A 14,041-nucleotide genomic window follows, 5' to 3' on the forward strand; every position below is an offset into this window, starting at 1 on the left:
ATGTGTTCACTAACCCACTCTACAAAAAGGAAAAAACGGTCTCTACTTCCTTGCCACCGAAGACATATCAAATACAGGCACATGCCCTATACCGCTGAAGTAACACGTGGTGACTTGAGGTCTGTATGGAAGGCTCCCCACAGAAATGGCAGTATTGGTCCTCAGGTAAGTGAATTATCGGTAGCAATTAAAGATATGTACATTTAATGGTCCTGTTTTCAGTGGGATGTTAACAGCGCCGGAGTCTTAGGTTACCAACTTGCCACTTAATTATTGTTGTTTAAACACTAATTCGGGATGAGGAACAACCTCCCCCAGCTACTGTGTAGACTAATGGCGAGGCCTCCTCAAGGAGCAGAGGGGGGCAGCCTTCTGATTAAAACTACACTTTTAGAATGGAATAATTCTAAAATTATTCTAATTAGAATTATTCTAATTATTCTAATAGAATTATTCTAATTCTAATTTCTGTTATTACTTCTTTTTTATAGTTTTGTTCGGTTTAGCCACTGTGTAGTACATCATTAGTTTTTGATGTAGTGTTCCATGTTTCGTTAGTTACGTCACAGCACATACCCTTCTCAATACCCATCACCCTGTTCCCCCCTCCCCCGACTCTCCTCCCCTCTGAAACCCCCAGATTGTTTCTCGGGGTCCATAGTCTCTCATGGCTCATCTCCCTCTCTGGTCTCCCCCTTCGAATGTCCCCCCCTCCTTCTCGTATGGTCCTCTGTGCCATTCCTCATGTTCCACACAAGAGTGAAACCATATGACCATTGTCCTTCTCTGCTTGTCTTAGTTCACTTAATATAATTCCCTCCAGTTCCATCCACGTCAGTGCAAATGGTAGGTAATGATCCTTTTCGATGGCTGTGTAATATTCCATTGTATATATGGACCACATCTTCGTTATCCACTCAGCTGTTGAAGGGCATCTCGGCTCCTCCCACAGTTTGGCTCTTGTGGACACTGCTGCTACGAATATTGAGGTGCACGTGCCCCTTCTTTTCACTACGTCTATATCTTTAGGCTAATTATCTACTAGAGCAGTTGCTGGGTTGTTGTTCTTAACATCTTAAGGAACCTCCATACTGTTTTCCAGAGTGGCCACACCAGCTTGCATTCCCACCAACAGTGTAAGAGGGCTCCCCTTTCTCCGCATCTTCCCCAATATTTGTTGTTTCCTGTTTGGCTAATTTTTACCATTCTAACTGCTGTAAGGTGGTATCTCATTGTGGTTTGATTTGTATTTCCCTGTTAGCCAGTGATGTTGAGCATTTTTGCATGTGTCTGTTGGCCATTGTATGTCTTTTTTGGAGAAGTGTCTGTTATTATTTCTTAACAGGGTGTTAGATAAAGAGTTGAAATGTTATAGAGGAAAACAGCTGAGAGGCTTCTGTTTATGCAGTCTGCGCAGAGCAAAAAATGTTTTGCAGAAATGTCTTCTGAGTACGCCCAAGCCCACTTTCTCCAAAAGTTAGAGATAACTTAGTAAGTTCTTGCTTTGAATTGCACAGGCAAGAAAAGCCTTTTAAAATAATTGTTTTTAAGACGATTACCAAAAATACTGATTATTTCATACCTGTAAGTGGTAAACAGTAATCACCAAGAACAACTCCCATCTCCTTGTCTAGAAAAAGATGTAGTTCCAGCAAGGTGGAAAATATAACCTTGTTCAGATCTATTATACACTCCTCTTTCCAAATTCTGGTCTTGCATAAATTGCCTGACTGAACTCTTAGTTCCAGATTAGCAAAACGAACATGTAATTTTTTTTTTTTTTTTTTTACCCACAAGATTGTGGTTTGTTTTGGCTCAGCTTGTTTATTTATATTCTTCAACCCACTAAGAGTCAACTGTGTGTTTCTTTACTCCTATTTTTAGTAGGAAATTTGGGTTGTGTGACTTCAGGTGTCGGGAATCCAATAATAGAATAGGGCCCCCTGATAACAAATCAAGAGATGGATCGGCATGCCATTGTTAAGGACCCTGTAGTGAATTAGACATCCTCTTCCATGGAATCAGGGACATCCAACAGAAAGGCAATGGGCTAAGAATGAAGGGCCCTGGGATGCCAATCGCAGGTGTTCTTTCTTGGGCACACTCCGTTCTTCAGGGTCTCCATATCCTTCTGGCATCTGTCCCTTTGGAATGGTTTGCATTTCTGGCATGGCTGTCTTCTCCACTTCTCTGCGGCTCCTTCCAGGCTCAGGTCAAAGACTGCCTCTTGCAAGGAGCCCTGCCCAGTCTTTCCCGTCTGTCCTGAGCGCCTCGCTCTCCGTATTCTTGCGGCTGGCTACTTTATTTGTATGTGCAAACCCCACCATCCCTCTTCCATCTGCTTCCTCTCCGCGTCCTCGGTGCCTTGTCCCCACACCTACCCCTTCTCCCCACTCTCTCAACCCACATATTTCTCTATCTCTCATTTTTCCTTGCAGCCTAGGAATGTGCACAAATCTCATCCATCCTTAAATGTCCTGTTGAAGCTACATGCTAGTTCCTATATCTTCTGTGTCTTGCCTTTCAAAGCCAAGGCTCTGGGGGAAAGTAAGCCACGTGCACTGTTTTCACATTCTACCTTCTTATTACTCAGTTCTTCGCTGCCTTACCTGTGTCCTTACTGCTTCGCCGACACTGCTCCGGGAAAGGGGATCGATGCCTTGCTAACTGTCAAAATGTAGCCCTTATCGAATACTTATATATTGGCTCTCTCTGTGTACTGAGGTCATGATTTCTTGCTTAGGGAAACTCACTCTAAGTTTTCCCAATGTGTGCTCCAGGGGACCTGAGTTTGGAAGGATGGGAATAGGTTTTATGTAAAAGGAAGAGTTCTGTGGTCAGATATTTTTAGAAAGCTCTCTCTATATAATCCTCTTTAAAGATTCATGCCACAAATTAGCAAGGCAGTTTTACTTTAATCTGTAAAGCTTATCTTACTATAAAACTAGGGATACCCTATGAGAAATGCTGTCCTTTAAACATGATTCCCCGTCACTGTTCTCTCCTGGTTCTCTGATTTCTAGAATTATCCTCCTAATTCTTTTCTGTTTCTGTCTCTGCCTCTCTATCTCTGTCTCTGTCTCTCTCTCTTTTTCTCTTCTTTATTTCCCAGTGTTGACCCATTCTTCTTCTTTTTATATATTCTCTCCTTGGGTGAGCTCATCCTCTGTGGTTTCACGTGTCTCCTCAATATCAGTGATTCCCCATCTGGGTCCCCATTTCTGAACTTCCCATGTACTAGAGACTCTAGATCCAGTTTTCTAGCGTACATCTCCCCCGGATGATCTTCAAGAAATTCAGGTCTAACATGTCTCAAGTTGATGTGGTTATTTCCACTCCTACCCCCCGTTTTTGACCTGTTCTTGTTCCCGACTGGATGGTATGAAGTGGTAGCACCCATTGGGTCAACCTTCCCAGAAAACCTGGGGCACAGCTGACTTTGCCTGTGGCTTCACTCCGGATTCAGTTATAACAGGATGGCCATGTGATGGAATGCTGTGAACGGAGGATGGAGAGTTTCCGTCCTCGCAAAGATGGCAGAACTCTAGGGAGATGACAAGACAGGACAGAAGACAACAGAACATGCTCCCAGACGGGGTGTGACTTCTGGGGCCCCAGCTCTCCAGGCCACGCCATCTGAGCAGAGTGCACATTCCACTGAGCATAAGAACTTTCGCCTGTGACATTTTTAAAGGCCATTACACCCTGGCAGCCGCCCACGCTGGGCTCTTCTAGAGACCGTGTCCGTAAGCCTGCCTACTCACCATGTGGATGAGGCGTGGTGTGAGTGGGATGATCCGTCACCAGCTCTTTCAAGACAGTCTTGATGTAGAATTATGACAGTTTGACTCAGGTCCCCTTCTTGAGTCCCCGGGTCCTGCTGTCTTCTTGGTTTGGGCTTTCCCTTTCCAGCTCCATTTTTGGTGCCTTCGTACACTTTGTTGTTACTTTTTATGTCGACATGGGGCGGCTGTAGGGCAGTGTACGTAAATGGAACATCATGGACATGGGATAAGACACACCTGTGTTTAAATCCTATTCTCCTTTTTCAGCTCAGATAGCTTTGGACAGAGCATTTGGAAGTCTCTATAAACCGGGTATAAAAATATCCACCTTAGAGAGGAGCCATGAAGATTCAACGAGGTAATTCCCATTAAGTGCCAAGCACGTAGTAGTCATTCAACAAATGGTGGTTAATATCACGTACCATGTTGGTTCGTCTTTGCTTCACGGACTGGATCTCCTTCCTCCATTCTTTCAACAGTACCGGAAGTTTACATATATAAATTATATAGTTCATAGATATTCTCATCCTAATGAAAAGTTTTCACACAATTTCCTCGCTAAGTGCTGGGAAGGTGTTACGAGACAGTAAGCCTGAAACTCAATATTTAGGTAAATAAAAAGTACAGGGTATTTGGAGTCTCCGTAAGATAAACCGGATTTGGGTTATAAAGCCTTATTTGAGTCTCTCACATGATAAAGATCTATGAAATGTAATTGATCAAACTCAAGGAGATGAGGAGTCATACAGACTCTTCTGGGATTTGAACTTAAGGTTTTAAACAGCCTAGGCATAGCAAACCTGAAGCTTAGTGCGTTAAGCTATGCCCGCTGGCTATTGGATTATAGGCAGCAATTTACTATTAGTGAAAGGAGAAGAAATTCTTGATCTATTGCTCCTTTCCCTAGTCCCACCTCTCGCCTATGGTAAGTAAATTAAAGAGACTATCTTCAAGAAACCTTCGGTCCTGCCTAGTCCAAGTCTCATGAACCGAGTAGAGTTGAGCTTCCGTTTTTACTGTAAAGGCGAAGTACATAGTGATTTTGCAGTGTTCTGACTCAAAAAAATTGATCTTCCCATGTCGGCCAGAACACTATTTAGATATTTATCTGAAAATGGGTGTTAGTCAGTTGTAATCAACAGTAGACAGTTGGTGGAGAAGAACACAGGCCATGTTTAGGGTTCCTGGGTAGGAAAACATGTCGCAGAAAGCTCACACTCTCCTCTTGTCTCCTTGTGTGGCTTGGGACACTTTATTTCGATGGTTTATTTTTCCCCCATGAAAAAGATCCAGGGGTCAGAACTGGGAAGACCTAATTTCGAATGCCAGGTCCACAAACTGACCATTCAGTTTCTGTTTTCCTTCGTTGTCAGATGGGAACAACGTCAGCCTCATGGAGCTCTTAGACTTGAATTTGTTACCGTGAGACAGTTTCGGAAGTGACCGAGAGCAATTGGATTATCGTTTTAAGCTGACATTCCCGCGTGCCTCCTAAACACCGAGCAGTACCATAAATGCATTTGCATAGAGAGTGGTAGGCAGGTAGGCAGGTCCCTTCACTGTTGCAGGTAAAGAAGAGCAGGCTGGGGTTTGGTGAGTGACACACCCCAGGTGACACGGCTGCTAAGTTACTGAGCCCAGTTCTCTTCGGGCGGAGAGGGCGTGCTTCTCCTGAACATCACGGGCTTGCTGCAGACGCTGGTTATGTCAGCATTTATCTCGGTGACGTGAACGTGTCTGATCTCATGTCAGGCTTAGTGATTCTTACCTGAAGCTCTTTTACCCTGCTTCTTTCCCACGTCTTCAGTCTCAGGGAGGAAAACTCGACATCGCCTTTAATTTTGTTTCCTTTTACTTCTGCCCTCTTTCCTGGGCTCAGGACCTGGTTCCGCTTTCTAGTCCTAGCTTCCTGACTGGTCCGATGACGTGAGGCACCTAGCGAGGCTTTGGGCATCGCAGAGTGCTTGTGGCTCTAAGGTTTTGACGATCACCAGTCTTACGGCGGACCTCGAAGCTCAGTCCATTTCTATTGACTGTCATTTTCCCTCCGCCTTTTAGGATCTGAATTTCAGAGATGCCCCCTATTTTCCCTTGAGGGAACTCAAAATGCTGCTTATTTACAACCTTGGGTCCCTCTCTGGGTCACATCCAGTATGTCAGGCCTCCTGATTCACAGAACATTTTCCAGGTAATTGTTCTTCTGCTGGCACGGCTCAACTGTCGTCTTTTCTGCTGTTCCCATCACTGAGTTATTTTTGACTACAGATTCCACCTACATATCTGTGTCCCGGAAAGATATTCTGGTACCTAGAAAGTTCCTGCTGGTTAATTTTCTTCTGTCAGGAGCATTGCCCGGATTTGGACCTACTCTTGACAGCTTCCCACGGGCAAACACCTGCAGAAGCCTGCCGGTCGCCACAGGTGGACTCCAGGACCTGCACGGGGTCTAACGCTCCTTTCGGAAGTCGAAGCGAGGATGAAAACTCCTCGGTTCTTCCTGGAGCTGTTGGGGGAAAAGTGAGGGGAACTTCAGCTCCCCACAAGTCATTTTGTTATTCAAAGGGAACAGCAGAAGCCCAGAACATCTGTTGTTTCCGAGGCGTTTACACAGACACTTAGCGATGCATCAGGTCCGATGGTGTTCGCATGGTATTTCCAGATACTCTATCAGCAAGCGGTATTTTTAGTCTCCGGGGAATATTGTACATGGTAGACTCATCGTTGACATCTGGCTGGTTCGTATGCAGCCACAGAGATCTTTCAAAACAAAACTGTTGCAAAGGAGAGTTAAACCCAGAATGTCACTTGGGAATAAAATGTTCCCTTCTCTGACTGTCTTTCCTGGTGTGAAATGTACAAATTCTGAAAGATTAGGAGATAGTCGATTTAGATCCTCCAAAGCACAGAAATGGAAAGAAAGCATTTTTCGGAATGTCATCCCCTTCCGAAATTATGGGGGAAAACTGTACAGTTCTTTTTTTTTTTTTTTTAAAGGAAAATAGAAGAATTTTGCACATTGTCTTCCCTGGGTTTATTATTCAGGAACATCACTATCTGCTTGGCAGTCCGTTCACTGCTGTGTGCCCCGGAATTGGATTCAGGTCAAATTCGGCCTCCACCGCTTCATAGCTATATGGCCGTGAACATGATGTCTGACTCCTCGGGGCTCAGATGCTTTCCCCGTAACATGCGGATGTGGGCAGCCCCCATCTCCTCAGATTATTGTCAGGAATAAATGTCTTTCCTACAAAGAGTTAAAACCAGTGCCTACTGCAGTGAATGTGTTCCCTAAATGTTGCCGTTTTAGCGGCTATTTGGCTATTCCATGGGAATGAAAGTCTAAAGAAGGTATGAGGGGTTTTTTTTCCCCTTTCAGAGAAAGGTGGTGCATTAGACGATTCTTTTTTGAAGTCGATCCTAGATTTACAAGAAATGTTTCTGTGAAATCATCATACTTGACTCATATCGAAATTACATGACTCAAAAATCAAAACAAAACAACTGCTCTCAAAACATTTCCAGACTTCCCAAGACGCTGGTTGTACACCACTGTTCAGTTATTCAAAAACCAAATGTCTAATTTTAGCCTAATGCTTGGCAAAACCCAGCCCTGTCGTAGTTTAACAATTTCACTGCCGTCTTGCTGCTCTGATCATTTCAGTCTTGGGGGAAAAACAATCAAAGGTGACTCAGACAGGATTTGCTTCCTTTTAAAAAGCTATGTTAAAAAGTAGGTTAGCTCAAGATTTTCTGCTTCTATTTCTGTCTTTGTCGATGACCTCGATTGGTGGCAAATTAAGAAGGCAAGACCAGAAGCATCCCGGGTAGCACTTAGGTCTCTGCTGGGGTTTGTGTATTTTCGAGACATAAAGAGGTAGGAGCATGGCAGCTACAAGTTGACCAGCATCCAGAATAATTGAATTAGAACTCAAAATTGTACCCTACGTGCCAAGAATGCAATAACGACAATTTGGAATATTATAGTAGCTTATGAATGGGATATGAGAGCCACATCTACCAACTGTCTAGGAAGCAGGGGGCAGCAAGAAATTGGCCAGCCTCAACTTCTCCTGATTTTGTCGGAGGCTATCACGCCAAGCCTGCAAACTGAACAGGAAGAGAGGAGAAAAAGTTAGGAGCCTAGTAAGAGACAGTTGTAAAGCTGGTTTCCAAACGATATCAGGATTTCTGATGCCTGTGAAGAAACTTACAAAAATATTCAGGAGCAAGGAGAATCGTATGGAAGCATATATCACGTCTTTTGAGAAGTTGGGAACCAGTTTGGGCTCCTGGGCAGGACCCAATTGGTGTTTACCTCATAGTCCATTTCTGGGATTCGGATTTCTTATTTCAAAAACCCTAGAAACTGTATTCCAACGGTCAAGATCCAGTCTTCTGCCCTTGAAGTTGTCTCTTCATTCTCTGGCCCCAGGTTTGGCCAGCATTTTCTGGGAGGACAGGTGATTGAAACACAGGAGCCTGAGAGCAAGAGAAGACCGAGGCGGAGTGTATTGGGGGTTCCCCCTGCACACCCTCCCTTGTTCTCTTGGTTCCAGGCATGTGTCTTCCATCTGGCCAGAGGCGATGAGGCCCAGGAAGTCCCTGGTTTGCAGACTTCAAGTTGTAAATCCAAGAAGATGGGAGGGCATTGTGGGAGTTGCTTAAATAATCAGTAATGATAATGACAATTACCGTAAAAATCACATTGGATTATAACTCTACAATTTGCAGAGTGCTTCCGCTAGAGAGCAAATCAAACTTTATGATGCTTGTAGGAGCAGCACGACCTCAGAACATATTTGGCAAAGCTTGGGAATCGGGGGAAAATGGAATAATGACACTAATAAACTGAAGGAGGAAAATTCTATAATTGCAAAGGTTTGCATAACTCTGTCTCCAGCCCCTTCTTGATAAAAAGAGATTTTCTCTGTTCCCAGGGTGGTTTGAAGAAAGCCAATGGACATTCTATAATGAGAGAATGTTGACAGCCCTTGTAGAGACAAAAACAAAAGGTGATAAAGAAGACAGTGTCAAGTCAACACGAGGCAAAAACCAGGACTCTAGGCCCCATAATTCAGTTAAAAGACATCTGACTCCCCCCACCCCTGATAAATTGCTAAAAACAGAGGAAAGAGATTAGAAAAACAATTCAAGGAGAACAAGAAAGAGAAATTGCAGTCGCTTCAAATGTGAGAGAAAGTAACAACAGAGGAGCCATCACAGATCACACTTGACCGCTTTTTAGTGCAAAACGGTTTTGTTAACCACGGACACAGCGTTGCATGGCAGAACTCTAGAAGTTATTCCTCTTGCATAACTGAAACTTTATGCCCTTTGATTAGCAATTAGCCAAGTCCTCCTCTCCCTCAACCGCTCCCGCCCCACGGTCCTTGGCAACCGCCTTTCCGATCTCTCTTATGTGTTTGACTCTTTTAGAAAACTCAAGTCAATGAAACCATGCTGTGTCTGTCCTGTGAGTGGTTTATGTTACTTAACATCAGGTCCTCAAAGTTCGTCCATGTTGTCAAATACCGCAGGGTTCTCTTTTTGAGGGTTAGTAATATCCCATTGTGTGCATGTGTGTATGTATGTGTGTGTGAATATATGCATGTATGTGTATATCCGTGTGTGTGTATACATGCATGGGTATACACATTTTTTCTATCCACTCATCCATCAGGGGACACCTTGGTCGTTTTCACATCTTGTCTATTTGAATAATGTTGCTGGGAACTTGAAAGGGCACATGGCATTATAAAAACCTGATTTCAGTTCTTTCGGAATATGTACACAGAAGGGGGATAGCTAGATCATATAGTAGTTTTATTTCTAATTTTTTTGAGGAACCTCCTTATTGTTTTCCATAGCAGCTGTGCCTTTTGTCTTCTGACCTCTTGTGTACAAGGGTCTGGCTTTTCTACATCCTTGCCATCCCTTGCTGTCTTTTTTAAAATATTGAACAGCCACCTTAAAAATTGTGAGTGATAGCTCATTGTGGTTTTGACTTGCATTTCTCTGATGACTAATGTCATGGAGCATCTTTTCGGTACCTGGTTGCCATCTGTACGTCATCTTTGGAGAAATGCCTATTCATGTCGTTAGCCCATTTTTAAATCTAGTTGTTAGTTTTTTTGCTGTTGAGTTATAGGAGTTGTTTTGGATTTTTGTGTCTTTGTTTTGTTTTGTTTTTTGAGAAAGAGTGAGCGGGGTGAAGGGGCAGGAGGAGAGGGAGAAAGAGAATCTTAAGCAGGCTCCATGCCTAGTACAGAGCCTAGGGTGGGCCTTGATCTCATGACCATGAGATCATGACCTGAGCTGAAATTAAGAGTTGGACACAAGCAACTGAACCACCCAGGCACCCCAAGTTGTAGGAGTTTTTGATATATTTTGGAAATTAGCTCCTTCTCAGATAATCTGATTTGCAAATATTTTCTCAGGTCCCATAGGTTGCTTTTTCACTCTGTGGTTTCCTTGGCTGCATGGAAGTTTTTGGACCTTTGTCTTATACCACACACCCAAGTCAATAATTCAAAATGGATTAAAGACTTAAACATAGGACCTTAAGTGATAAAACTCCTAGGAGAAAAAAGGGGGAAAGTGGGGGACATTGTGACATCAGTCTTAGCAATGATTTCATGGATGTGACACCAAAAGCACAGGCCACAAATGGAAAAACAAACATGTAGGATGTTGTCAAGTGTTGGTTGTATTTTATTTTCTACCATTGCCAGTGTTTGTGCCAGTGCTCTATTTGTTATGCACTCGAGTTTCTCTTCCCAAATCATAGAGTTTTATCTTTACAGATGGCCCTGTTTATTTAAAAGAAGCTGTGCCATTTTCTCTCTTCCCTCCCAAAATGGTATCCATCTTATTTTACCAAGAATATTATCTTCAAAGACCTTCTTGGCTCCGAGGCTCTGGTACATCTCTATTTTCACTGTGTCCTACAAAGCCCACATTCTCCACAGCCCAGCTCTCTCCCTTACCATGCTGTACTCAGCAAATCTGCTCAGCTGTGCGGGCTGTCTTACTGGTTCTCAGCAACACCAGCAGGATCCTGCCTTAGCAGCCTGCACTTGCCCTTTCCTTGACTGGAATGCTTTTCTGATGGCTCATGTGCTCCCCTTTCTCCCTCTCTCTCTTACACACTTGTTATTTGAGTCTGGTCTGATATCACCCCCTCAAAAAGGTCTTCTCTACTGCCTCAAACCAACACAACTTTTATTGCATCTTTAAGATATCACAAATAGGTCTGAAAAATCATCCGGCATCTTGCTATTTCTGTAGCTGGACAACTTAGACCTTACTCATTAGCTTACGGAACTCTTCTTTCTTTCAGAAGCATAGATACCACCCCCAAATTTTCTGATATCCTTGCTTTTTAACTCGGTGGCTTGCTAAATCAAAGCAGCTAAGTGTGTTACAAGTTCAGTGTCATTTCCTTCAAGATTTAACTCATCTTTCTGGGCTTGAGATACTGAACAAGCAACACCTGGCCTCATCCAAACCCCAGGATGTGGTTTTCCACCAAGAAATTCCATATTTAAGCAGGAGAATATTCTCCCAAATAACAATGTTGAGGGGGAAGCAAGTGTACACAGACCTCATCTTGTAACCGAAGTCCAGGGCAACACCAGAGAGCATGGTCTGTACGTGACTACAGATAGTGCAAATAGAAGCGAGTTCTTTTCTATTTCCCCACTATTTGTCAACTCAGAGCCTCTTCTTTTTCTTTCCAAGAAGACTGAGTTCCACACTGATGTGATTGAAGTCCCTCTGCAGGGTTCCTCTGGGGTCCTTCACAATAACAATGCATCCCTTCAGAGCGATGTCGACATTTCCTGGAATGCCTATGGTCCGATTGCCGAGATGGTCTTCCTTCTCGCAGTAGATGAGCAAAAGGCAGAAAGGCCTTCTTTACCAGCATATATAAAATACCCCTTAACCCACCCTACCTCCTTCTTGTCACCTTTGCCCTCCTTTACTTTTTTTTAAGTTTTAATTCTGTTATTCAATACTTATCCTGGGATCATGTATTAATTTGCACATATCTACACGTAGGTTTTTACACCAAAGGACAAAATCCTGAACTACTAGCATATGAGGGCTCTGGGTTAGTGGCCCACGGCATATCAACTGAATTCCCAGAGCTGGTGTATATTAGCTGCCCAGTAATACTATTAAATGAATGAATGTTCCCTACTTATCTCATTCCTTTCTTCTCATTTGGATCCCACTTTATTATACAGACTTCTAGAAAATACCTATAATCAAAGATCTTTTCTCTTAAGTCAGTGCAGATGTTAGAACAATGTGGTTTGTTGAAAGGCTAAGGGTGGGGGGAATGAACTCACTCAACTGTACTCACCTGTCAAAGCATTTATTGGCTTTTGCCACTCACTTAGCAGTACCCTCCTACTACATTTTGAGAGCACTAAAAAGTAATAGCCAGAAGAAGGAGGATGCTTGTGGTCTGATAGATTGATGCTTGGACAATCTGCAACTACAGCCATTTGCACAGGTTAATAAGTACCGCACAGGTTGGCATCTATATGTGTAAAACCCTGTGTTGCTACACCTGTTTTATAAATAACAAAGATATATACGTCATCGTCTGGTGCCCAAGCGTGCATTCTTTTCACTGAGACTCTTAGGAAACGTAAGTGTTTTGAACAGTGCTGTCTATAGCTACTCCCCTTTCTAGGGCTTCACTAATTCTATTACATTTTGCACTCACCTTTTCCTGCCGAGATATTACAGTAATAATAATACCTAAAGTTTTTGTGCACTTTCTTCATGTGAGGCATCGTGCCAAACCCTGTTCATGCATTTCCTCATTTAATCCTCTCTACTCTATTGAGCAGGTAAAATTATATTATTCTCATCTTAGGACTGAGAAAATTGAGACTTTACAACAGCCACACAGTCACTCAGAATTTCAAACTTGGTCTCTCACATTTCTAAGCCTCTGCTCCTGACTCCTCCGTAGACCACCTCCTCTACTTCCTGGCACCCCAGCCCTTGAAATTATGCACTCTTGGATCACACAGAAATCATAGGTTGACCCCAAACCCTTCAAAAGCATGCCCCTCATGTTCTATTTCTCAAGTGACAAAACCAGCTTCCCGATTAATAGGAAATGAACCTTTAGCTGCAATAGAAATGTATGAACTTGGCTGTCCTGGGGGCAGACTTCATCTAGGCTAATCTAGAAACATCTAGGTGCCTTGAAGAAAGGGTAGAATAGAACCCAGTCCCGCCAGGCTAGAGGCCTAAGAGAAAGGAGGGGAGGTCAGAATGAGGGACAGTGATGCCAGGAAGGAGCTCCTCGTTGAATCGTTGAATCAGAGAATGTTAAGAAAGTATATCTCACACCTTCCTATCGCCTTGTACTTTCAGCTCTGGTGTGAAGGAAAGAAGTTGGTTCCGTCTCCAGACTCGATTTCATTGTATGACCTGAGGCATATTCAGTCAGGCAACTGGAGTATTACATCTTCCCTGCGGCTATTTTAAAGCTAATTAATGTATCAAGCACTTTCCAGTTTTTCCATTCTTATTCGTAACTACCCCAAACCTTCAATTTCTCAAATTATTTTGCTTTTGAAGTGACTTTCATTTCTCAGGATCTACTAGAGCTTTCTTCTCGATTTTTTTCACATTGGAAATTTTATGGGAACACCATGCTTCTATATTTATGCATTTAAATTGTCAAAAAGTATGTTGTCAGGATTGCATGCTAAAGAAGTCCCTTATCCCAGCAGTTCTGCTCTGTGAATGGGGCTGTTAACCCTTCACTGACTTGAAGGCTAAATTTTTTTTTTTAAAGATTTTATTTATTTGACAGACAGAGATCACAAGTAGACAGAGAGGCAGGTAGAGAGAGAGAGAGAGAGAGAGAGAGAGAGAGAAGCAGGCTCTCTGCTGAGCAGAGAGCCCAATGAGGGACTCGGACTCGATCCCAGGACCCTGAGATCATGACCTGAGCCTAAGGCAGCGGCTTAACCCACTGAACCACCCCGGTGCCCCTGAAGGCTGCATCTTAACCCGCAGGTTGGCTGGAGTACTAATTTTCTCTAGTTTTCCAGAAGATAATTTCAGAGACATGGGCTCATACAAGATGAAAATATTAAATAAAACTAGTGAAACACTTGAATGATGTACTTTAAACATTTTTACTTAAATACCCCATATCCCTATATAGCATTATATACACACGTTATAGTGAAATAAACCAAGGGTGTTTGGGGGAGGGTCTT

The 14,041-nt window shown here is 43.2% G+C and overlaps 1 protein-coding gene and 1 pseudogene across 1 annotated transcript in view; one reads left to right on the top strand and one right to left on the bottom strand.

Annotated features, from left to right (window-relative positions):
* The window catches only part of CELF2 (CUGBP Elav-like family member 2), a 507,218-nt gene that overhangs the window by 160,301 nt on the left and 332,876 nt on the right, over positions 1 to 14,041 (top strand). The gene's annotated exons all lie outside the window — the stretch shown is intronic.
* LOC132020408 (large ribosomal subunit protein uL6-like) lies at positions 6,232 to 12,592 on the bottom strand (annotated as a pseudogene).

The sequence above is a fragment of the Mustela nigripes genome, chromosome 6 (assembly GCF_022355385.1).
Source record: "Mustela nigripes isolate SB6536 chromosome 6, MUSNIG.SB6536, whole genome shotgun sequence".
NCBI classification, from domain to species: domain Eukaryota; kingdom Metazoa; phylum Chordata; class Mammalia; order Carnivora; family Mustelidae; genus Mustela; species Mustela nigripes.